Consider the following 25,958-nt stretch of genomic DNA (forward strand, 5'->3'; position numbering starts at 1 on the left):
AAAAAGATGTGGTGAGCACACTGGCTGCTGTTTCTGAGGCTTATTAAAATGACTGGATTTCCATACTATGGGTTGTTCGCGACTGTGGTTCTCCAGCCCTCTGAAGTAAAGGAACCTCAGAGGCGGCAGCTGTACATTTCTGCCAGATACTTTCTTTTGTGCATTCAGTTGTGTCAGAGCAGGGTATAAGCCTGCCACTGCCTTGCTTTTATTTGCACTGTGCTCACAGGAGCACCCCAAGTCTTGAGGCAAGGCTGCTGCTAGCAGCTGTGCATTCCCTGCCATTAGCCCTCTACTCAGAAATCCACAAAGCCGACAAATTAATCCGCTCAGCAGCAAGACATCAGAGCCAATAGTGAACGTCTTGGTCTCCTCTGCTGAAATGGGAGGAAAGATTGAAAACTTGTTTTGTCACTTAAAAGAAGGAGAGTGATTTCCCAGGGCCTTCCTATGCTAAGGCTCAAGGGAGAGCCTTAGCATAGGCATAATCCTGATAATTTTTTTCTACTTCATATCCCATGATTGTTCCTCGATGCAACTAGGAATGCAGAGTTTGCTAGCTTAATTAAGCCACCTTATCCTTCAGCTCACCTCTTTCTTTTTAGCCCGCCTTGGAAATCACAAGTAATCACTGCTGCAAAAAATAAACGAAGCAGAAACGCTGGGCCGTCGCCCCACACTCAGAACTGCCTTCCAGGCACAACATCTACTTTGGCTTCTACCGCTTCTCCCTACAAAAGGCATCTTCTGAAGGAGCACCCTCATTCCTGCTGCCTAAGATCCACAGAACTAAGTACTTAAGCAAAAAAAAAAAATATATATATATAGGTGATACCTGTTTATGGACTAAATTAACACATTTCTTGGCTAGCTTTCAAGAGCTAATGAAATCTGGTTAGTCTAATAAAAAGGAACCACCTTATTATAGATATATATATTTTTTATTTTTATTTGCAAATCTTTTATGTCAGTGCACTCAGGTGGACTGGCATGGCAGCCAAACTACTGAATTCACATAAGATTCAAACGGGCACTAGGACTTACTAAATGGTCTGCAACAAAGAAAAGCCAAGAAATCTATGGCCCATTGAGTTCACAGGCATCGGAAAGGAGCGAGCCACTGCAGTCACAGCCACGCCAACAGTTCCACCAGCTGTGTCAGTGCTGCAGACAGAGTATGCACTGTGGCTTCAGCATCTGTGCAAACCAGAGCCACTGCAGCAGGCACGTGCTGGGCATGCACAGAGCCGCCGCTGCCTCCTCCTCCTCCTCTGCTATCGCAACTGCCGCAGGTCGAAGGAGAGAGCTATGGCAGCCTCCACCCACCGCTGTCGTGTCTGCTGCTGAGCTGAAGGGGACAGCAGTCGCCTCTCCCCACCCCCACCCCCCCAACCTTATTTCTTGCCCTCTTTGCCTCCACCAGGCTGAAGGCAACTAGATAGCTCTGCTGCTGCCTAGTGAGGGCACGAGTCGAAGGCTTTCCTGGAGGAGGGTGAATGTGGGTGCTGCAGGGAGGGAGGAGTGATAGAGGAGAGGGTAAGGGAGGGGTAGAAGAGAGAAGGATTCAGCTGGCTGCTGGGCAGGGATGGCTGGGGGAGTCAGGAAGCTCTTGGCAGAGAGAGGTAGGGAGAGACAGGTCAGGGGGCTGCTAAGTAGGGAGAGAAAGACTGAATGTGGGTCAGGGAAGAGGGAGAGAAAGGGTAAGGTGGGGGAGTAAAAGAGGAGTTGTGGGGTAGGGAGAGAGAGAGAGAGAGAGAGAGAGAGAGAGAGAGAGAGAGAGAGAGAGAGAGAGAGAGGTGGGCGGAGCGGAGCTTGGTTGGCTTGGGCCCTCCCAACCAAAAAGGTTGGGAGGGCCCAAGCAATATTCAGATTCATTGTTTTGCTTGCAAATATTTCTTCCTGCACATTGACTTCAGTGGCAGAAGGGAGATAGTCTTTAAATACAATCCCCAGTAATTTATAGCACACAGCAACCTTGGGATTTGCTGACATCAGATATGTGGGATGAAAACTCACTAAGGGTTTTATTCTGCTATAAATATCTGGTTGCTTAAGCAGATACGAGGCGGAAATCAGAGTAGAATGGATGGATACAATGCCCCAGCTGTGTAAGAATAAAAACAATAATGGTGTATTTCTATAATAAGATCTCAAAGCAATTTACAACAAGGTTAAACACTTCTGTTATTAGAAACCTGGAAATGTGACAGCAGAAAATGACCATACAGCCTCTCTAGTCTGCCAATTCACACTAGCAGTCATAAGTGCTGCTCATTTCAACTGCCTTGGAAAGGTTAAAAACGGAGTCAACCACAAATGAATTTAAAGGTTGTGAATCTTTGTTGTACAAATTCATGGGCACTGCAGGTACATGCCTTAGGTAAAAGAATTGTCCTTCCATTTGTATATGCAGGAATATGTTTTCCAGTCTCTCCAATGAGACTCCAATGAGACAATCTAATTCTTAGTGGAGCGCAGGATTTGATGAGAGAGGTAACGGTGGTAGGGCCACATGGCAATAGTGATCATAATATGATTAAATTTGAATTAATGACTGAAAGGAGGACAATAAGTAAATCCACAGCTCTAGCATAAAACTTTCAAAAGGGAAACTTTGATAAAATGAAAAAAAAAAGTTAGAAAAATCTGAAAAGTACAGCTACAAAGGTTAAGAGTGTACAACAGGCGTGAACATTGTTAAAAAAAAATACCATCTTAGAAGTGCAGTCCAGATGTATTCCACATATTAAGAAAGGTGGAAGGAAGGAAGGCCAAAAAATTGCCGGTATGGTTAAAAGGTGAGGTGAAACAGGCTATTTTAGCCAAAAGATCTTCCTTCAAAAATTGGAAGAAGGATCCATTTGAAGAAAATAGGAAAAAGCATAAGCATTGGCAAGTTAAATGTAAAACATTGATTAGATAGGCTAAGAGAAAATTTGAAAAGAAGTTGGCCATAAAGGCAAAAATCTTTTAAAGTATATTCAAAACAGGAAACCTGCAAGGTAGTCGGTTGGACTGCTAGATGATCCAGGGGTTAAAGGGAAGATAAAGTCATTACAGAAAGACTAAATTAATTCTTTGCTTCTGTGTTTATTGATGAGGATGTTGGGGAGATACCTGACCCAGGGACAGTGTGCAAGGGTCACGATTCAGATGACCTGCACCAAATCACAGTGAACCTGGGAGATGTAGAAGGCCAGATTGACAAATTGGAGAGAAGCAAATCACCTGGACCAGATTATACACACCCCAGGGCTCTGAAAGAACTAAAACATAAAATTTGTAACCTGAAAGAACTAAAACATGAGATTTATAACCTATTATTAAAATCATCTGTTGTACCTGAAGACTGGAAAGTGGCCAGAGTAACCCCGACATTTAAAAAGGGCTCCAGGAGTGATCCAGGAAACTATAGACCAGTGAGTGTGACTTCAGTTCCGGAACAAATGGTGGAAACTATTATAAAGAATAAAATCAGGGAATATGTAGATAGACATGGCTTAATAGGACACAGCCAGCATGGATTTACCTAAGGCAAGTCTTGCTTCACAAATCTGCTACATTTTTTTGAAGGAGTGAATAAACGTGGATAAAGGTGAACTGGTAGATGTGGTGTACTTGAATTTTCACAAAGCATTTGACAAAGTCCCTCATGAGAGAGGCTTCTAAGAAAATTAAAAAATCATGTGATGTCCTTTTGTGGATTGTAAAATGGTTAAAAGATAGGAAACAGAGAATAGGATTAAATGGTCTGTTTTCACAGTGGAAAAAGGTAAACAATGGAATGCCTCAGGGATCTGTACTTGGACTGGTGCTTTTCAATATATTTATTTATTATTATTTTTTATATACTGATATTTGATCTCAATTGAGATATCACACCGGTTTACATGCAGGTACTGTAGGCATTTCTCTATCCCCAGAGGGCTTACAATCTAAGTTTTTGTACCTGAGGCAATGGAGGGTAAAGTGACTTGCCCAAGGTCACAAGGAGTGACAGCAGGACTCAAATTCTGGTCTCCTGGTTCATACGCCACTGCTCTAACCACTAGGCTATTCCTCCTCCCCCCATAATGAATTTATAAATGATCTGGAATGGAATACGATGAGTGACATGATCATATTTTCAGATGATTCAAAATTATTCAGAGTAGTTAAATCACAAGCAGATTGTATACTTTACAGGAGGATCTTGCGAGACTGGAAGATTGGGCGTCCATATGGCACATGAAATATAATGTGGACAAGTTCAAGGTGAGGCATATAGGAAAAAAGAATCCATGCTGTAGTTACACGATGTTAGGTTCCACATTAAGAGTTACCACCCAGGAAAAAGATCTGGGCATCATAGTTGATATTACATTGAAATCATTGGCTCAGTGTGCTGAGGCGGTCAAAAAAGCAAACAGAATGTTAGGAATTATTAGGAAGGGAATGGCAAAGAAAACCCTTGACTTGAGTGAATTCTCTAACTTTTGACCAGTTGCTTCCCTTACAACTCTGGCTAAAGTTATAGAATCGGTGGTTCTGTTTCAGTTGACAGACTACATTAACGAGAACTACATTTTACATCTGCATCAGCATGGCTTTAGGCAAGGTCATAGCACAGAAACATTACTCCTTTCATCTTCTGATACAATCATAAGAGGTTTTGATTCCAATACTGACTACATCTTAGTTTTATTAGATATATCCGCAGCCTCTGATACCTTTGATTATTCTATTCTACTTACAAACTTGGAATCTATTGGAATTATGGGCACTGTTCTTAAATGGTTTACCTCATACGTATTAAACTCTCATCAATAAATAAATATTGCCGCACATAAGTCACACTATTTCATTCCCTCTGGTATTCCACAGAGCTCCTCCCTCTCTGTCTTACTCTTCAACATTTATCTCCTTCTACTCTGTCGTCTTCTTACTGGTCTAGGAGTGGATTTTAGAGTTTATGCCATTTGACTTACAATTCTTCATTCCTTACAATGTATCTCGGGAGAAAAACATTTCTTGGTCAGTCTTTGCATACAATTTGTAAATATTTGGTTCTCTCATAATCGCTTGAAATTGAACACATCTAAAACTGAAATTATACATTTAACTACTACCCCAAATTTCTCACATTGTTCACCTGGTAGTTTGAAAGTTGATGGACATTCAATTTTAATTACTCAAAAAGCCCAAAACCTGTGTCAATCTTGATGCACAATTGTTAATGACTCATCAGATTTCTGCTCTGATTCTTACTGGCTTAGGCGAGGATTCATCATTCCGTGCGGAATAATGAAGCCTGCGCTAAAGGGGGAGGGGGTGAAGGTGGGGGCGGGCGGGCGATAGCCCGCAGCCGATCACACCACGGCGGTGCGATTTCGCCTGCCACGGTGTGGCCAGCTACAGGCTATCACTGGCACAACGCCACCGTAAAAGGTGGTACTATTCCCCATGCTACTGCCGGCAATAATGTTTGAAACATTATCACTGGCAGCGGTGCCGTCGCCAACACCTCCCTAACTCTGGCCCGACTCCTCCCCTCCCTCTAATTTTAATGTTACTGCCACGAAAAGGCCCTTTTCGCATGCGATAGAGCTTTATCTCGTGCGTTAGGCCCTAACACATGCGATAAGTCTTTAGAAAATAACCCCCTTAGATTACTGCAATGCTCTTTATATAGACCTATTGGTCAACTCAATTTGTCTGCTTCAATTAATCCAGAACTCAGCTGCCTGTATTCTAATGAATTCCACTTGCCGCAAACACATCAAACCTATCCTCCACTCTTTGCACTGGTTACCTATATCTTTATGTATACAATATAAAATTCTTACTTTGATTCACTATTTGATACACAACACATCCTCTATCTAGTTATGTTCAGTGCTTTGCATTTATAAACACAACAGACACCTCCACTCATCAAATAAAAATCTTCTAGATATTCCTGCCATGAAAATTGCTAGACTTAACCTTACCAGAAAGCGTGCTTTCTTGATTGCTGGACCGACCCTTTGGAATGCTTTACCTGACTCCCTCCACCTAACCCCACAAAACCCTACATAGACAAATTTAAAACTAAGCTAGCACATTCATACACACACACCACAATAAAATATCACATGAAGTTTGAAATGTTCATAGACCCAATTTTTAGTTGTAAAAATAATTATGCATTTAACTCAACTAATTTAATACAATCATATATTCATTGGTGAGTGTATTACTCCATTAATGCTGTAAACAGGAATCCATTATTCAATGAGTCCGACAAAAGATATCTTCGTTTCGCCTCACTATTTGGAGGCTTCCTCAGGGACTGTGTTTATAACATTTCATTTGCAGTCATGCACTACAAAAAATCGTAATAACATTAAGAACTTTCTAACGTAATTAATTAATTATCAATGTAATATTTCCCAACAATATTCAAAATCATGTTATAAACGAACCTCTACACTGGCCCGGCCCCACAAAACTCACTTATCTTCCTAACCCAGCTAACTCCACACTACCGCTCTAATTTCAAAGCGCATTACGTACATAAATTACCCTCACCTATACAGCCAAACTGAAAACCACGTTTTACACCCGCAAAAACCCCAAATAAATAACTAAAACTAACCACAAAAATGAGTGCACTCACATTGTTATATTACTTTACTATTCACTCTAGCCTCACTCAGGCGTCCAGATATTCCAGCACATCTTCGAAGGTATCATCAAATAAATTTAACTATTCACCATGCTGTATAAGTGGCATACGTATCTTGACTCAATGTATATTTACGCAAAACATTTTTTTAGCCACAACAGCCAACCTGCATACTCAAACTGTCATGATTCTGCAAAGATATAAAGAAAAAAGGTCAATAAAACGAGCCTAAACAAGCTTTTACCTGTAACACTTACTACAAAGCAGTCCTGTTAAAGTTCTCCAATACTCACGTTTCCTCGGAAGTGACGTCAAACAGCGTCACCCATAGCGATCTGAATTTCAAAGCGCTAACAACAACTTTATATAGAAGGCACAATTCCATCCTGACAAATCACCAGCCTAACAGAACCACCCACTCATTGATTGAAAAAACTTCAATCGGGAAACCAAAGCAAAAAGATCTTCCAACCCATAAAAATAGGGTGAATCCATTGCAGTGATGTTTAAAAGAAAGCACTCCACTCAATAGGTCCATTCAACCCATTTGGAATTATAGTTTGCCAACTAAAAATAAACCGCTGTTCTATTTTCCTCAGTACAGTTGACAAATCACCGCCATACTTAAGCGAAACCTGTTTGATAACAAAAAACCGGATATCCTCGGCAACATGGTTCTTTTCTACCCAGTGATTCACTAAAGGGGCATTTTCACGAACAGATTTAATCCGACTCCGATGTTCAATGATTCGGCATCGTATAGGTCGTGCTGTCTGACCTACATAAATTAAATTACATGGGCAGACAATGGCGTAAATTACACCACTGGTATTACAATCAAAAACCTGAGGAATCCGATACGGATATTTTAAGTGAGGATGATCAAAAAACTGACATTGCAATGTAAGAGAACACACGGAGCAAGACCCACATGGGATCTGTCCATGGGGGGAATCCAAATCTCCAGATATTTGCTGACCTTTCAATTTATCATACAAGGACTGACGTTTTTTAATGGCAAATATAGGCTTATCCATAAAACATGGTGTAGATGACAAAACATGCCAATGGTTATTGATGACTTCTTTAATTTGAGTAACCTTAGAAGAGAACGGAATAGTGCAAATCAACCTAGTGGGAGATTCCTTTGGAAAATGAATTAATAAATTTTCCCTATTAGCGTACAATGCACGCTTATATGCCTTTTTTATAACGGACCTCGTATACCCTCGAGCAAGAAATCTCTCTTGTAATTGAACAGCCTGAATCTTAAATTCAGCAGTGGAAGTACATAAACGCCTGTACCGGAAGAACTGGCCCACCGGGATATTATCCCTAAGATGTTTGGGGTGAAAACTCTGATAATGCAGGAGAGTATTTCTATCCGTGCTTTTCTTATGGACACTAGTGATCAATTTCCCATGTTGAATCTGGACTCTCATGTCCAAAAAAACAATAGATTGATGATGTTTAGTAAAAGTAAACTCTAAATGTGGATCACAGGAGTTTAAAAATTGCAAAAACCCGTCCAATTCACTGATACCACCACTCCAAACAAAAAATAAATCATCAATGTAACGTTTCCAATATTTAACATACTGGAACCATACAGATTTATAAACATGTTTATCTTCAAATTGAGCGACATACAATCCAGCAACGCTGGGAGCCATGGGAGAACCCATGGGTATGCCTTGGATTTGAAGAAAAAAATCAGATTGAAAACTAAACACATTTTGAGTCAATGCTATTTCTGCAATCATATTGAGAAAAATTAATCTTCTAGGGTTCATATCAATTTTGGCCAGTTCTGTTTTAATGATTTCAAGAGCTGCACATTGAGGTATACATGTGTATAGTGAGGTAATATCAGCAGTCAGTAAAACCCAATTGGGTTGAATCTCAGGCACCCCTGCTAGTTGGTTTATAAAGTCAGTGGAATCTTTCACATATGAGGGCACTGCTATCACTTGAGGCTGTAAATAGTGATCTTTCATTTGAGCAAGGGGTTCCAACACAGTTCCAATGCCTGCTACAATCGGTCTCCCAGGCGGATTGTTTAAAGTCTTATGAACTTTGGGTAATATGTACAGGTGCGCCGTAGTGGGAAAGGACACCAACAAGAACTGATATTCCTTATTAGTAATCACCTTATCTTTCTTAGCTAATTCCAAAAGATCAATAATATGTGAATGTAATCTAGATGTAGGATTATGCTCTAATCTTCTATAAGCCTGCCGATTGCTCAATTGATGATATACTTCCCTATCATAATCTGTTTGGTTCATTACCACTATCATTACCACCATTATCAAACAGGTTTCGCTTAAGTATGGCGGTGATTTGTCAACTGTACTGAGGAAAATAGAACAGCGGTTTATTTTTAGTTGGCAAACTATAATTCCAAATGGGTTGAATGGACCTATTGAGTGGAGTGCTTTCTTTTAAACATCATTGCAATGGATTCACCCTATTTTTATGGGTTGGAAGATCTTTTTGCTTTGGTTTCCCGATTGACGTTTTTTCAATCAATGAGTGGGTGGTTCTGTTAGGCTGGTGATTTGTCAGGATGGAATTGTGCCTTCTATATAAAGTTGTTGTTAGCGCTTTGAAATTCAGATCGCTATGGGTGACGCTGTTTGACGTCACTTCCGAGGAAACGTGAGTATTGGAGAACTTTAACAGGACTGCTTTGTAGTAAGTGTTACAGGTAAAAGCTTGTTTAGGCTCGTTTTATTGACCTTTTTTCTTTATATCATTGCAGAATCATGACAGTTTGAGTATGCAGGTTGGCTGTTGTGGCTAAAAATTTTTTTTGCGTAAATATACATTGAGTCAAGATACGTATGCCACTTATACAGCATGGTGAATAGTTAAATTTATTTGATGATACCTTCGAAGATGTGCTGGAATATCTGGACGCCTGAGTGAGGCTAGAGTGAATAATAAAGTAATATAACAATGTGAGTGCACTCATTTTTGTGGTTAGTTTTAGTTATTTATTTGGGGTTTTTGCGGGTGTAAAACGTGGTTTTCAGTTTGGCTGTATAGGTGAGGGTAATTTATGTACGTAATGCGCTTTGAAATTAGAGCGGTAGTGTGGAGTTAGCTGGGTTAGGAAGATAAGTGAGTTTTGTGGGGCCGGGCCAGTGTAGAGGTTCGTTTATAACATGATTTTGAATATTGTTGGGAAATATTACATTGATAATTAATTAATTACGTTAGAAAGTTCTTAATGTTATTACGATTTTTTGTAGTGCATGACTGCAAATGAAATGTTATAAACACAGTCCCTGAGGAAGCCTCCAAATAGTGAGGCGAAACGAAGATATCTTTTGTCGGACTCATTGAATAATGGATTCCTGTTTACAGCATTAATGGAGTAATACACTTTCACCAATGAATATATGATTGTATTAAATTAGTTGAGTTAAATGCATAATTATTTTTACAACTAAAAATTGGGTCTATGAACATTTCAAACTTCATGTGATATTTTATTGTGGTGTGTGTGTATGAATGTGCTAGCTTAGTTTTAAATTTGTCTATGTAGGGTTTTGTGGGGTTTTCTATATAAATAAATATAACATTGATGATTTGGAAATTGTTGTCTCTCTAATTTTTATATGTTGATGATAGTGATATAGGGAGTGGTACTTAAAATTGCCCTTTGTGTTGTTATCCCTCCACCTAACATCAGATATTAAAGAGTTTTAAAAAAAATCTAAAATCTACTTTATAAAAGCTTTTGATCATGTAGGTTAATACCTTATCTTTTATCAATACTCTTATTTTGAGGCATGTCTTGTGTTATATTGCAGGTTTGCTTTTGTTCATTTCTTATTTTAATTACTATTTTTATGTATTATGTTAACTTTTATGTAACATTGTGAATGTGATATTGTAAACCACCTTGTTCAAGCCTGTTTGAAAGTGCGATATATAAAAATGTCAAATAACTAAGCAAATAAATAAAGAAAAAAAATGGAGGATGTCATAACGATTCTGTATCATTCCAATGTGAAACCGCACTTTGAATACTGTGTGCAATTCTGGTCACCACATCTCAAAAAAGACATAGTTGCACTGGAGAAAGTACAGAGAAGGACAATCGAAATGATAAAGGGCATGGAACAGCTCCCCTGTGAGGAAAGGCTTAAGAGTTTAGGGCTGTTCAGTTTGGAGAAAAGATGGCGAAAGGGGGATATGACAGAGGTCTACAAAATCATGAAAGGACTTGAATTGGTTATTTACTCTTTCGGATAATTAAAGGCCAAAAGCAATTCCATAAAGTTAGCAAGTAGCATATTTAAAACAAATCTGAGAAAATAATTTTTCACACAATGCACAATTAAGCTCTAGACTTCAATGCCAGAGGATGTGGTTAAAGCAGTTAGTGTTACTGAGTTTAAAAATTTTTTTTGGATAAGTTCCTGGAGGAGAAGTCCATAAACTGCTGTTAATCAATACAGAACAGCCACTGCTTGTTGCTGGGATTAGTAGCATGGGATCTATTTAATGCTTGGATACTTTCCAGGTACTTATGACTTGGATTGGCCACTATTGGAATCTGGACACTGGGCTTGATGGACACTTGGTCTGACCCAGTATGGCATATTTTATGTTCTTATGTTCTTAATCTAGCTTATGAGCCATTATTAGCCTTGGCTGATGCAAAAAGATCTAGCAACTGTGACACAGACAACCATTATGATTCAGATCCAGATAACTTTATTGGCATGACAATTTTACATGTGTTGCTAAAATATTAAAGAGAATGATTAAAATAAAAGGGTAAGAAAAAAGGGAAAAATAGTAAAGATACAGGTTACAGAAAGTACAGCATCGGGTACATATCTCAGGTTTTGGTGCTGGTCCATATTGTCCCTAGTCAGGTTTTATTACTGACCTGGTGGCAGGATACCATGTATTTTTCTGCTATAGATGTTATTTCTCCACTTTCCCCTAGAATTATAGAGAGGTTTTTTTTGCTCATTCTTTCGTGCTAAGTCATGGATTTCCTTTATGAGCTTTGGGAAATGTACATTTCTGATATCTTCGATGCACAAGAGGATATGCATTTCTGTTTCTATTTCTCCAGTGTTGCACTGCATACACAGTCTTCAAGGTTAGTGTTGGTCTGCATCTTTCTATTTCTAGTCTGTTATCATTTATTCTGTATTTGGTGAGGGTCTGCCTGTTTTCTGCATTTTGACTGAGATGAAGTATTCTGCTAGAATTTATTTTCAGAGTAGGGCTCTGCAACAGTCCAGCTTGTTCTGTTTTCCAATTTGCACCTCCCAGTAGGAGATATATTGGTGTTCTAGGGTATATATTAATATTTGCATTGCTGTCTTTTCATATGTTGAGTAGTAGTTATTATGTGAGTTTTGGGTGTTAGTGCAGGGTTGCTACATAGATGCCGAGTGTTTTTTTTTTTTTTCCAGAGTTTTGTGGTACTTTTTATTTTTATTTATTTGTGTTTTTCTATACCGGCATTCACGGGAGTACGTATCATGTCGGTTTACATAAAACAAGGGGTGATCAATACATTATAACATACATAACTAAAACATAAGAGTATACATTACAGTAGTATAAAACAAGTGCACGGAAGAGAAAGTTACAATAAACAGGGGTTATTCTAACTGGGATTAGAGTTAAAGGAAAGATAATCAAGTTTAATAAGAATTAGAACATTGTAGTGATTGGTTTGTTCAAAGAGCCTGGGAGTGATTGGTTTGTTCAAAGAGCCTGGGAGTGAAGGGAGTTGTGTTGCTGTTATGATGATACCAGAATTTGAATAGTTTTTGCATGGCGAGTAGTAAGGGGACATGGAATGTCTGTTTGCAGAACTGAAGGTGTAGGATTTCTACAGAGTTTCTGACCCATTCTGCGTAATTTGGGGTTAATGATGGATCCTATACCTCATTCCCTTATAAGAGAATTGGTTGCATGATGCTATCAAATAATTTTAATAATAGTTTTATTGGGAGGAGGGCATTATAGGGCTCTTTCAGCTTTTCCTTGTAGTATCTTTATAGCCAATTTAAAACTCTCAGATACACTTAAGGCCGGATTTTTATTGGCCTGCACGTGTAAAACACAGGGGTTACATGTGTGGCTGGGACTTGTGCGCGCTGCGCGCATTTTAAAAGGAGCCCGGCCGCGCATGTAACCCGTTATGCGCACAAGAGCCGGGCCTCAGCAGTGGGGGGTTCGGGGGGGCGCGGGGGGGCGCGGTGAGGCAGGGCTAGAGACGCCTGGTACAGCAGCCATTTGCTGCTGTGCCGACGCACGCAACTTGCTCCTGCTCCTTTGCAGGAGCAAAATGTAAGTTAAAAAAATGGGGGGGGGGGGCTAGGATAGGGATGGGGGCAGGTAGGATAGGGGAAGGGGAAGGGAGGTTAGGGTAGGGGGTAAGGAAGTTCCCTCCCAGTCCGCTCCTTAATTATACTAGCCCTAGTCATTTGAAGGTCCTCATAGAGCTGTACTGAGTGCTAGGAAACTGTTTAATAAAGTTATTTTTTGTATGAATGCCGATCGTGATTATATGCAGAAAGATTACTGATAGTTCAGGAAGGGAATTAAAACAGATTTGTTAGGATTATTTATTACAACTGAGGGAGCTCAATGTCTAGCCAATGAAAAAAGGGGCATTAAGTACTGTTGGTAAGAACCAGTAGGGAAATAGAGTTTGGAAAGCAATTTGGTTGGTGGATGAACTATATATGGCATTGTTCTGAGCTTTTTAATTTTATGGTATATTGATTGTTTAAAGAATGTTTTTACTAGTTTTATTCTGCTATGTATAAAGTGTATGTTATGTACATGATTTTAAACTATTGGAAATTGCTTTGAATTGGGTGTAGATAAGACAATTTACAAATGTAAATGATACATATCTATCATCTTGCATCAGGTTGATCAGTCTGTCACACTGTCATATCTGTGTTTGGCTATCAGGTGGTGCCCAGCATAGTGAAAGGAACACAACACAAAAATAAACAATCTGCTCTGTCTGGAAAAACCTGTCTCACATACACATACACATGAACATAGAGGTACACAGACACACACACACACACACACACACTCAGGCAGACACATACACACATAGGCACAGGCACTTCCCCAAACAGACTCTCCCCTCCCCCACACCCACCCACCCACATACATAGTCAGGCAGACATACACACACAGGAACCCACAGATACATACAGGCACACCCCCCCCCCACACACACACACACAAACACAGGCAGAGACATCCACGCAAATCCACAGGCCCTCACAGGCACAGGCACACACATACATAGGCATATACACACACTCAAGCTGAGCAACATCGGGTATTGTTCACTAATATGCTTGGTCTGTGAAGCCCTGTCACTCATGCTTCCACACACAGGATAAGCAGGAATAGGCACACACAAACATGCACAGGCTCGCATATGAACAAAGGCTCACACACACACATACACAGGCAGGTATAAGCACACACACACACACTTAGGCAGACACACACATAGGCACAGGCAGACACATACACACACAGGCATAGCCCCCCCTTAGGCCCCTAAACACACACATATTTATTTATTTATTTATTTAAATAATTTATATACCGGAGGTTCCTGTATAGTATACATATCACCCCGGTTTACAAAGAACAGTAACTATCGCTAAAATATAGCGGTTTACATAGAACATAGAACATAAAAAAAGAAGTTTTTACATAGAACAAATCTAAGTAAGCAAGTTTTTACATTGCATAAATTAATTGAAGTAAGCAAATAGTGTATGATATTTAACCGTTAATAAACAAGCAGTTAATAAATTAATGAATAACATGGAAAAATATGAAGTCAATATGAGTAAATGTATGTAGTATGTATGAAGTCAGCATGTGTAAATTTCTGATTGAAAGGAATAAAATAATAGATCTGAATAAATCGTTGTGGGCTTGAAAAGACTTTTCTTCGTGTTCTTGGCTCTAGGGGAAAGCTTGTTTGAACAGCCAAGTCTTAAGTTTCTTTTTAAATGTAGAGTGGCATGTTTCCAAACGAAGGTCTGGAGGGAGCGAGTTCCAAAGTGATGGGCCAGCTGTGGATAATGCACGTTTCCTCAAAATGGATTTCGCCGGTTGTGTGATTAGTCTGTTTTGATAGGCGCTTCTGGTTGATTTCACGGATGTGTGAAATTGAATTTGAAATGTTAGGTTGAGAGGTGCGATGTTGTGTAAGGCCTTATGTATCATCATTAAAGATTTGAACTGGATCCTGTATTTAATCGGAAGCCAGTGGAGATGGTGGAGAATTGGGGTGATATGATCTCTTTTTTTGGCATTTGATAGAATTCTTGCAGAGGCGTTCAGGACCATCTGAAGTGGTTTGATGGTGCATGCTGGTAGGCCTAGGAGGAGGGAGTTACAGTAATCCAGCTTTGGGAGTATGATGGCTTGTAAGACCATGCGGAAGTCTCTGTAAAGGAGGAGAGGTTTGAATTTCTTTAATGTTTGAAGTTTAAAGAAACATTCTTTTGTTGTGTTGTTGACGAATTTGTTGAGGCAGAGTTTGCTGTCTAAGATGACTCCCAGGTCTCTAACTTGTTGCGTGGTGGAGAGCCCTGCGGTGTCCGGATGTTGGTTAGTGGTAGAAAGTGGGGAGGGGGTATAGTTTTCCAGTGCTATGATGAGGATTTCAGTTTTGTTTTTGTTTAGAACCAAGTTGATGCTGGTGAGTAGATTGTTGATAGCTAACAGACATTTATTCCAGAATGATATGGCTTTGTGTAGGGAATCTTCTATAGGGATGAGGATTTGAATATCATCCGCGTATAGGTAATGTCTTAGCTTAAGGTTAGTAAGAAGTTGACAGAGTGGGAGCAGATAAATATTGAAAAGGGTCGGGGAGAGGGATGATCCTTGTGGTACCCCCCTTTTGGATTCGATGGTGTGGGACTCTTTGTTATTTATCTTGACCTTGTATGATCTGTTCTCCAAAAACGATTTGAACCAGTTAAAAGCTACTCCTGTAATACCGATGTCTATTAGGTGTTGCAAGAGGCATGAGGGGTTAACAGTATCAAACGCTGATGAGAGATCCAGGAGAGCGAGGAGGCAAGGTTGGCCCTTTTCTAGGTTGAAAATGATAGTGTCTGATAATGATGTTAATAATGATTCGGTATTCATAGTCTTACGAAAGCCAAATTGGTTTGAGGTGAGGATATTGTTTTCGTCAAGATATTCTGTAAGTTGTTTGTTAACAACTTTCTCCATAACTTTGGCAATCAAAGGTAGGTTTGCTATGGGTCTAAAGTTAGCTGGGTCTGAGGTGGGTAAGTTGGGTTTTTTGAGGAGCGGCTTGAGCATGGCTAACTTGAGTTGGTTCGGGACATGTCCTTGGTTGAAAGAGCAGTTAATAATGTCTGCTAAAGGTTTGGCTATGGTGTTGGTGATAAGACTCAGTTTGTTGGATGGAATATGGTCTGATGGATGGGAGGATGGTTTTATCTTCTTGAGAATGTTCTCTATTTCTAGAGTGGATGTGAGCTCAAAAGTGTTGAGCACTGTTAGTGAAGTGTTGTGTTGATTGACATTTGGGTGCGATGGTTGTTGATCTGTTGGGAGTGGTGGTTGTTGAGTGGTTGAGAGTGGTGTTTGTTGAGCGGGTGAACTTGAAGATTGAGGGGTTAGGTTGATTACGTGTTTTGGATGTGTAGATGGTCCCTTGAGGGAGGCTAGGAGTGAGGTGATTTTGTTGTCGAAGAAATCTGCCAGTTCGTTTGCTTTATTGAGTGCTTGATCGTCTGGAATGATGGGTGCCGGGGGTTTTGTGAGGGTTGACAGACACACAAGCTCAGGCATACACACATGCGCACATATAGGCAGAGGCACCAACACACAGGAAGAGACCCCCACACCCACAAGCACACACACACGAGTGCACACACACACTCACAAGCTGTCATAGACCAGATTACTGAGCAATGCTGTGCACTTTTCACTTGTGCATATATATATATGTGTGTATATTAGAGGATAGAGAGACACATGCTGGTGTTCCTTGGAAAAAGAGAAAAATATTAAGAAAACTGCAAGCAATCATGGATTATACAAGGAAGGAGGTTTAGCAAGGAGAGGCATGAACATAAACAACAAGCTTGTGCAGTAAACAGATGGAATTATATTGGCAACAATGACAGTTATTTGTTTAATGGAAAACAATTACCATTCATGCAAGTACCCCACGGGATACTCCATGAACATGCAGAATCTGCTGATTTTAAAAAAATAATCAAAGTCATCCAAAGGGGCAGGATCTGTCTAGAAACATTCTGGAGTTTTTGCAGGATGGGTTGAATAAAGGATTGGCCCTTATTTCCTTGAAGGTTCAGGTTGCGGCTCTTGCCTGTTTCAGAGGCCTGGTGAATGGTGTTTCTTTGTTGTCTCATTCTGATGTGGCCCCTTTTTTGAAGGTTAATGGTTCCATTGTGGAATCTTAACTTGGTGCTGGATTTTTTTGGCAGGCCCTACGATCCGACCACCACGAAGCCTTTCCTTACTGGTTGTTGACCTTGAAGACTGTGTTCCTGGTGGCTATATGTTCAGCGCGTCAAATTTCTGAGCTGCAAGCCTTGTCTTGCTGGGAGTCGTTCTTTCAGGTGACTCCGGGGGGGCATTACAGCTGCGTACAGTTCCATCCTTCTTCCCCAAGGTAGTCTTGGAATTTCATTTGAATCAGTCTGTATCCTTGCCATCCCTGTATAAGGTCAGAGATGTGGAGGAGTATCGCATCTTGCGCTTCTTGGATGTCAAGAGACTTTCACCTTCCCTTGTAATGTTGAGATGTATTTTCTATTTCTCTTTACCATCAATATGTTTTATGCTATCTGTTTTATTGTAAACCGATGTGATGTGCAAACGATCGTCGGTATAAAAAAAGCCTTAAATAAATAAATAAATAAATAAATAAATAAATAAATAAATTGATGTAAAATCATGTCATATGAATAACAGAGAGGACACCATTTTGAAAAGATGTTTTCCCATGGGCACAAAATAGGACAAGCTCTATTACTGATTTCATTTGTGCAATGTGGCTTTGTAGAGAGCGCCATTATTACCTACTCCCGTTCAGGTTCTTGCATGCTGAAGCAAGTGCCTCTAAAAGGGCTGTAAATATTATGGCATACCATTTAATGTTTGCGCTCAGACTTTAAAGGTATTCATGGTCAGAGCTCCGTGTTTTATGTAATGTATTTCTTAGATCTCCTTTCGGGTGCTTGTTTTCAGTGTTGCTTTTTTTTTCACCTAGCAGCTTCCTCCTGCCTCTTTGGGCCTCCTGCCCCATTGAAACCAGGACTGGGATCATGGTACCATGAGCCTTCATTTGCAACTATCTAGGGGATTTTCCCTTACAATGTATCTAGGCTAGACTTTGCAGTGATGGTGCTAAGATCCTTCCAGAACCTTGCAATCATGGGCCCTGAATTCAATCAGTAGATGTCACCATTGAAGAATCACCATAGCTCCTTCCCCAACCCAGGAGAGAAAGGCCCGACATGGGAACCGAACTGGGGGAACCTTCCGCATCGCAGTGAGCCATCAGGCTGGCCCTTCGTTTTTGGTTTTGACAGTTCTGGACACCGCTTCCACTGCATGCCACAGACCTCTGACATCCCTTCCCTCATAGGGGAGCTGTTCCATCCCCTTTATCATTTTGGTTGCCCTTCTCTGTACCTTCTCAGAGCGTCTCAGCTCCCATCCCCAAAACTCATCAGCATATTCTCCCTGGTAAGAGCAGCTGCTCTAACATTTTACTACTGTAGCTTCCTAATACATTAAAAGCTTGTTAAACCAATCCGTGCTTTGAAAAAGAATTTATTCTCCTTCCCAAAATCTCTCCCTTATTTCCATGACCAATTACCCTCTCTGCACTTCCTGTTGCTTAGCAACTTGTCCCTTTTCCCTTTGCCAAAGCGCACTCATTTTCTTTTTAGATGCCTTTTGATTAAAATCTAAAAATAAAATGTCCCCACCTCATAAGAAAACATAAGAACATAAGACATTGCCATGCTGGGTCAGACAAGGGTCCATCAAGCCCAGCATCCTGTTTCCAACAGAGGCCAAACCAGGCCACAAGAACCTGGCAATTACCCAAACACTAAGAAGATCCCATGCTACTGAAGTAATTAATAGCAGTGGCTATTCCCTAACTAAACTTGATTAATAGCAGTTAATGGACTTCTCCTCCAAGAACTTATCCAAACCTTTTTTGAACCCAGCTACACTAACTGCACTAACCACATCCTCTGGCAACAAATTCCAGAGCTTAATTGTGCGTTGAGTGAAAAAGAACTTTCTCCGATTAGTCTTAAATGTGCTTCTTGCTAACTTCATGGAATGCCCCCTAGTCCTTCTATTATTCGAAAGTGAAAATAACTGAGTCACATCTACTCGTTCAAGACCTCTCATGATCTTAAAGACCTCTATCATATCCCCCCTCAGCCGTCTCTTCTCCAAGCTGAACAGCCCTAACCTCTTCAGCCTTTCCTCATAGGGAAGCTGTTCCATCCGGTCCCGGCGAAGACTGCGTGGATGATATCTTTAGCCGCATAATTTTTTCCGCGCGTTTTCTTTGTGCCCTGGGGGACATACGACCACAGTCCCAGCAGGAGACTTGGTCATGTTCCGGTCCCAGGCATATATAGCAGTAATTAATTATGTCCATCTGTAATGGACATAATCTTACCACATTGGCAGTATTTAAATCCGGATGGCTTAGGAGCCATCTCTGCCCAGAAGAAATGAAGAAGATAAAATAATTGAGAAAAAATCTCTTCAGAGACGAGGAGGAGAAAAACCCCACGTGCAGACTTGCTCGCGGAAAAAAAGAGACTGAGGTAACAAGGCAATTGCATGGGAAGCTGACCGCGCAGCCGTACGGAGATCAAAACTCTGTACTAACTGAGAAAACTCCGCCTACTGACCGGTCACGAGGCGCTCTCAGACAGCATGGCTAATTCAACGGGAAAAGTAAATATCAACACTAACAAAAAAAAAAAGACAAAAAACAAATACAAAAACTAACTCAACATCCTGACCTGCTCAGAGGGACGGTAACTTTGAAACCAGCAGGCTCGTGCCCGTATGTGCACACATGTGGGTATAAGCACACAAGCGCTAGTATTTTGTATCGTTTGTGCAAGTACATGCACATTTTATAAAATATGCCCCTGCGCACGTATGTGTGCTCCTAATTTTTAGCATGTAAACGAACATCTGCTAATCACATTTTTTTCTTTGGAATTGTTGGTTTTTACACGCACAAGTAAGGATATTTTATAGCATTTGCACGTGAAGGAAATATCCAGTATAGCCAGTTCATCCACCAGCTTTCCCAGTCTATTTCTAGGTCTTTGAGACCCCCCTGGTTATTCAGCATGGGCTGAATAACCAGGGGGGTTATTCAGCCCTGTTTACCCTGAACTTTCATCCAGTCAGTATATGACTATAAAAAGAGCTATTCGGGCTTACACTGGAAAAATAGCAGAAGTAAATGGGCACTGGACTCCCACTGCTTGCTCAGGTTATAAAACAGCAATTCATGCGTGCAAGTGCTGGCCCTGACCTGGAACGCCCATAACCCACCCCCATCCCGCCTCTTTAAGTGCACTGATTTATTCACATATCAGCATTTGTGCATAATTGTGCGAAGTTTATAAAATAGGGTGGACACGCATAAGTGCTATATGCATGCACATCTGCCAGTTTTGGCATAGACATCTCTCTTAAAATTCACCCTTAAGGTTTTACAGTAATAAAAAGACAATTACAAAAAGGCTTATGTAAATAAATCTCTCTTCAACGGGGCCTTGAACTCTTTGGTACAAGCTGTAAGGCGCAATGCCTGAGGAAGTGAGTTCTATATTAACGGGGCCGCCGCCAAAAATGCATGCTTCCTAGTTGACAAATCCAGGGCTGAGCAGGTCTGCCACAGAAAGTCACCACTGCCTGATCCTCAGATCCAGAGCAGCCCCTGGGCTCTGCTTTCTGCATCTCACAGCCACAAGAATCACCAGCGGTAGCTCTTAAACATGCTAGTGTTCCTGTCTGGAACATGTGGCTGTCATGCATGCCTCTTCCTAGTTACTGCATGAACCCTGCAGTGGGGTAATTAATTCATGGCCAGCATGCAGGGCATGGGTAGCCAGTTCCCTCTTTGCGCAGCACACAAAACCCCTCCTGAGCTTCCTTCTTTGAGTCCTTCCAACCTCTGCCTTATCCCCAGGCTGACTCAGGCAGAGAGAGAGAGAGAGAGAGCGTGCACAGGACAGTGTACGTGACATTCATTTTCAGTTTTTATTTTTCTCAGGAATTTCTCAGTAATTATTATAAAAAACAAAAAATGGGAGAAAATCAGTGGGAAAAAGATGATTGGTTTCTTCCACTGATTTTCTCCCATTTTTGTTCATTATGACACTGAGCAATTCTTGGGGAAAAAAATAAAATAAAAAATGAAAATGAAGGTCCCCACTCATTCTGAGGGTTGGGAGCAGCACAGCAGAGGAGATTTGGCAGCCAAATTCAGCAGCCACTGTAAGTAAATGAGCCAACCGCTCGTACAACTTCTCTCTGCTGCAGTTGTATACAGAAGGAATTTGCCCATAAAGATAAGTTCACGTGTTTCTTTTCCCCCTCTCTCATGGGGCTTTCAGTGCTTCTGTAGCCCTTTTTTATTTTTTTGGCCATATGAGGTCTCTCCATGTATGAACTGCCTACCCCATGGATTCTGGTGTGCCATACAACATGTAGGTGTGCCTTGGGCCTGAAAAACTTGGGCAACACTAAAGTAGATACCAAAAATATGTTAGCATGAGCTTTAGTTCATGGGTCTCCTAGTGCACATCTGGATGTACTCTGTTCTTTTATTCCAGACACTCACTGCTCCACTTCCTAAATATTTTACAATTGCCTTTGCTTCTGAAACAACCAATTACTGCCATTTATTTACCCCCCTTTCATTAGACAAGTCTCATTACTCCTGATTCCCCTTTCTCAGACAGGCTCTACCTAACCCCCAACTCACAACCTCCGCCCCCCCCCCCCCCCCCCAGATAGACCCTTGCTGACCTTTACCCCCACAATATCCATTTCCCGCTTTGGTTATTTCCCCTCTTCTCCAATGAAAGTCCCTCACTGTCGACACATCTACTCCTTCTCCACATAAACTGACATTTGCTGTACTTTGCCGTTCCTCAGTCCTCATCCTCCCAGACGACAAGACATTTACTGCTTCCTCTCTCAGTGATAGTCAGCTCGATGCAGGGCTCTGATTTCTCGGGGCAGAAAATGGAGGAGCAAGAGCTGAGACAGAGTTTCCTTCTGGCCAGTTCAAGTTCAGGCCCCAGAGCTGGAACGACATTTTCTCCAGGTTAGGGTGAGGTTGTAGGCCAGCATTTCTTCCTGAAGACAGTACCGGTCAGGATACTAGGGCAGATGAGCACCAGTAATGTGGATTACTGGTGCTCATCTGCACCAGGGGCTGAATTTTCTGTGATGGAAATATCCTTCTGCATTAAATGCTGTGCATCTTGGTACCTGAACATTTTTATTCATATTATGATCTACTCCACCCTATAAGCTTTGAAAATAAATATACCAAATTCCTGTCCTGTAAAGAACATTTTTGGCATGAGAAGTGAAAATGAGCGCAAATATCTGTGACAGTAGATACTGGACCTGCACTGGCATTGCTTTATGCCAAATCACACCAGGAAAACAACTGGGAGGGTGGGAGTGAAAGCTACAGGAGGAAGAGCAGATGGTGACTGAGCTACTCGCCCTTATTTAACTTCCTTCTCCTGAGGCCCCACCCCTTTGCCTAGGCTCCTCCTCCAGCACCTACAGCTCTCAGTGGGAAATTTCTCCTCTAAGGATCTATTTACACCTGTCCCCTCAGGGAAGCAGGAGCAAGGTGGGTGGAGAACCAGGAACATAGAGGCATGCTAGCTATGGTTCCTGTCTTGATTCACATATTTTCCCAAGGTTCATGAGAAGTTCTGTGTATATGTGACCAGGTATATATATATATATATATATATATATATATATATATATATATATATATATATATATACTGTATATCACCTTTGTATCTATGGAAGTCCTTGCAATGATGAAAAATAAAATATCTAATTAGCGTGATACACATGAAAGAAGACTAGGTAATATTTTTTAAAATGTTTCAGAAAAACAAAACCTCCCAGCCTCAGAATTCCTTTGGCCGTGGGGTTGGCAAACACCATTGGTAATAAAGAAGATAATTAAAAAGAAAATGGTTTTGTATATAGAAAAACATCATTCTATATAGAATCCTTTCCATATCTGTGAAATTTTTCATATCCCTCATCGGGTGTATTGCGTAACTTTAGAGAGCCTTCCCTGAAATCCACTTTCAAAACAGTAATTTAGAACTTTTTCTTCTGTTCTTTTGAAGACTACTAAAATGTTGCATTAGTCAGAGCTTTCAATCCTCGTTTGTCTTTTATCTCACTGGGTTGCTGTTTTCTTTTTGTTCAAGTGTGAGAGGATACCACACTCTGTGAATAAAAAGACTTTGCATTCTTTTTATCATTTTGTATTTACGTGTAACCAACGTTGGCGCTTTTTTTTTTTTTTTTTTCACACCTTGTCTCTTTGCATTCCGGGTGGTGGTCTGCCAACTGTTTTCTATGCACTCATTGATTTTCTCCATGGAATCAAAGCATCAGCTGCCCCATCTGACCTCTAACCATCTACTGTTAAGTGATGTAATTGCCAAGCTTTCCCTCAGAAACCATTAAGGCTGCTGTAAATGGGAAGACGTCACTGAATCATAGGCATTCACTATGTTTCAAACATTCAATTATCTTCCAGCATATAAGTGCGTGCATTTCCACGTACAGATGGCCATTAGACTGGAATGTGTTATTATTTTTGCCTGAAATCATTGCTATAAAATACGCTCCATTCTGCTATGGGTGCTCACATTTTACCAGATGCTGAGGCATCTTTGAGGTTGCAAACTGCACTCAGGGCTCCACAGACATGGGCATAGTTGTTTTGTAAGTCTAAGCTACAGGAAGCCCAGTGGAAATCACAGCAATGCAGTAGGTATCAGCAAATAAAGACCATTTGGTTCACCCAGTCTGCCCAGTTGCACTTGCCTATGCTACTTCAGCTTTAGGATTTACTATTCCTTACCTTTAACCGTAACAAATTAGTCACACTCTTAACTATTTGCCTTATGTCACAGACGTTAAACACTGAATTTATGAAATGGAATGAAAAGTAGAAGTAAAAAGTTAACAGATGATTTGTAAGAGTTACCTTTTTATTGGGCTAACAATTCATTTTTGCCTAGCTTTAGAGACTTAAATGACTTTCAGTGAAAATAATTTACAGGTGATGTGTTCAATGTTGCGGTCCCGGTCGCCAGACTAGCGACCGGGTCCTTACCTTTCTGCCGACTCCCCCGGGGCTGCCGCGATCCGCCGCGCCTGAGGCCTGTAGGGCCGCATGGCAGCGTCTCCCTCCACGTGGAGACGCCGCCGAAGGCCGAGCCTGACTCCTCCCACTGCCTGGGCACGCGCGCGCGCGAGGAGGGGGCTCTTTAAAGGTCCAGCACCCGGAAGTGCTGAAACGCCCCGTTCCTGACGTCAGACGCTGGCTGGCTATTTAAACCAGCGTCTGACTGCCTTACCTTGCCTTTGCAACGTGGTCGCTCCTTGAGTGGTTAGTTGCCTGTTCCTGCTTGTTCCAGCCGTGCCTTGCTTCCAGCTCCGGTTCCTGCTTGTTCCAGCCGTGCCTTGCTTCCAGCTCCGGTTCCTGCTATGTTCCAGCCGTGCCTTGCTTCCAGCCCTGGTTCCTGCTTGTTCCAGCCGTGCCTTGCTTCCAGCTCTGGTTCCTGCTTGTTCCAGCCGTGCCTTGCTTCCAGCTCTGGTTTCCTGCTTGTTCCAGCCGTGCCTTGCTTCCAGCTCTGGTTCCTGCTTGTTCCAGCCGTGCCTTGCTTCCAGCTCTGGTTCCTGCTTGTTCCAGCCGTGCCTTGCTTCCAGCTCTGGTTCCTGCTTGTTTCCAGCCGTGCCTTGCTTCCAGCTCTGGCTCCAGCTTGTTCCTGCTGTGGCCTTTGACTCCAGCTCCGACTTCACGATTTCTCCTTGTCTTCAGCCAGCCACGATCCTCGGACTTCTTCACGATTCTCCTTGTCTTCAGCCAGCCACGATCCTCGGACTTCTTCACGATTCTCCTTGTCTTCAGCCAGCCACGATCCTCGGACTTCTTCACGATTCTCCTTGTCTTCAGCCAGCCACGAGCTGTACTGTGTGGGTGGCTGTCCCTTGGGAGGACAGAACCTGAAGGAAGGGTGTCATTTCGCCTTCTGATAGGAATGTGGTTTTCTTATTTAATGGTTGGGATCATCACTTTTACTTTTAGTAAAAGTGAAAAATGCTGCAAGTCTGAAAGCAAGGTGCTTCTGTGAGAGTGTAATGTGTATATGAGACAGGAAGGGTGCTTCTGTGTGTCAATGTGCGTGTGCAAGAGAGATGGAGCATGTTTTTGGCTGGTTTGTGGCTGTGAGAGAGGGCATGTGTGTGATTGAGCATGTTTGTAAGTGAGATAGAACATGTGTGTGATTGAGAGCTTGTGTGTAAGTAAAATAGAGAGAGTGTGTGTGATTGAAATCCTGTGTAAGGGAGCGAGAGCATTGTGTGATTGAGAGAGATTGGCCAGACAGGTGACGTGTATGTGTGAGACTGATCAGGGAGATGACTGGTATGTGTGTGCTTGTGTATGTGTATGTGTGTGTGTGTGTGTGCTTTTTAAGTTCATTTTTCTTAATTGACTACCATTTTAATTATTGGGTAGTATGTAATGTGTCTGCTGTTTGAAATATTTTATTGGTGTTTGGTAAAGGTTTCAAAATTTGCTTGAGTCTTTAATTATTGGATATTCTATTCATCAGCTGTTTTGAAATTATTTTATTAGTATGATTTTATAATTTTGATTCATGATTTATATATCTTGATTTTATTGATTGTTTCATGAAGAATGGTGACATTTTGTTTTTCCATTGTTGCACTGTATAGAGTCTGGCGTGATACGTTTTACAGTTTAGGTTTTGTCTGCGCATTTGTATTTATACTTTTATGTGGCTTTATTCTGTATTTGGTGAGAGTTTGTGTTCTGCATGCAAAGACTGAGATGAAGTATTCTTTTAGCATGTGGTTTCTCTGTAGGGATCTGTAGTAGCTTGGCCTGTTCTGTTTTC

At 41.2% G+C, this 25,958-nt stretch overlaps 1 protein-coding gene across 1 annotated transcript in view; it reads right to left on the reverse strand.

Annotated features, from left to right (window-relative positions):
• SLC35F1 (solute carrier family 35 member F1) overlaps positions 1-25,958 on the reverse strand; it is an 889,467-nt gene that overhangs the window by 245,333 nt on the left and 618,176 nt on the right. The gene's annotated exons all lie outside the window — the stretch shown is intronic.

This window comes from Rhinatrema bivittatum, chromosome 3 (genome assembly GCF_901001135.1).
Source record: "Rhinatrema bivittatum chromosome 3, aRhiBiv1.1, whole genome shotgun sequence".
Lineage (NCBI taxonomy): Eukaryota > Metazoa > Chordata > Amphibia > Gymnophiona > Rhinatrematidae > Rhinatrema > Rhinatrema bivittatum.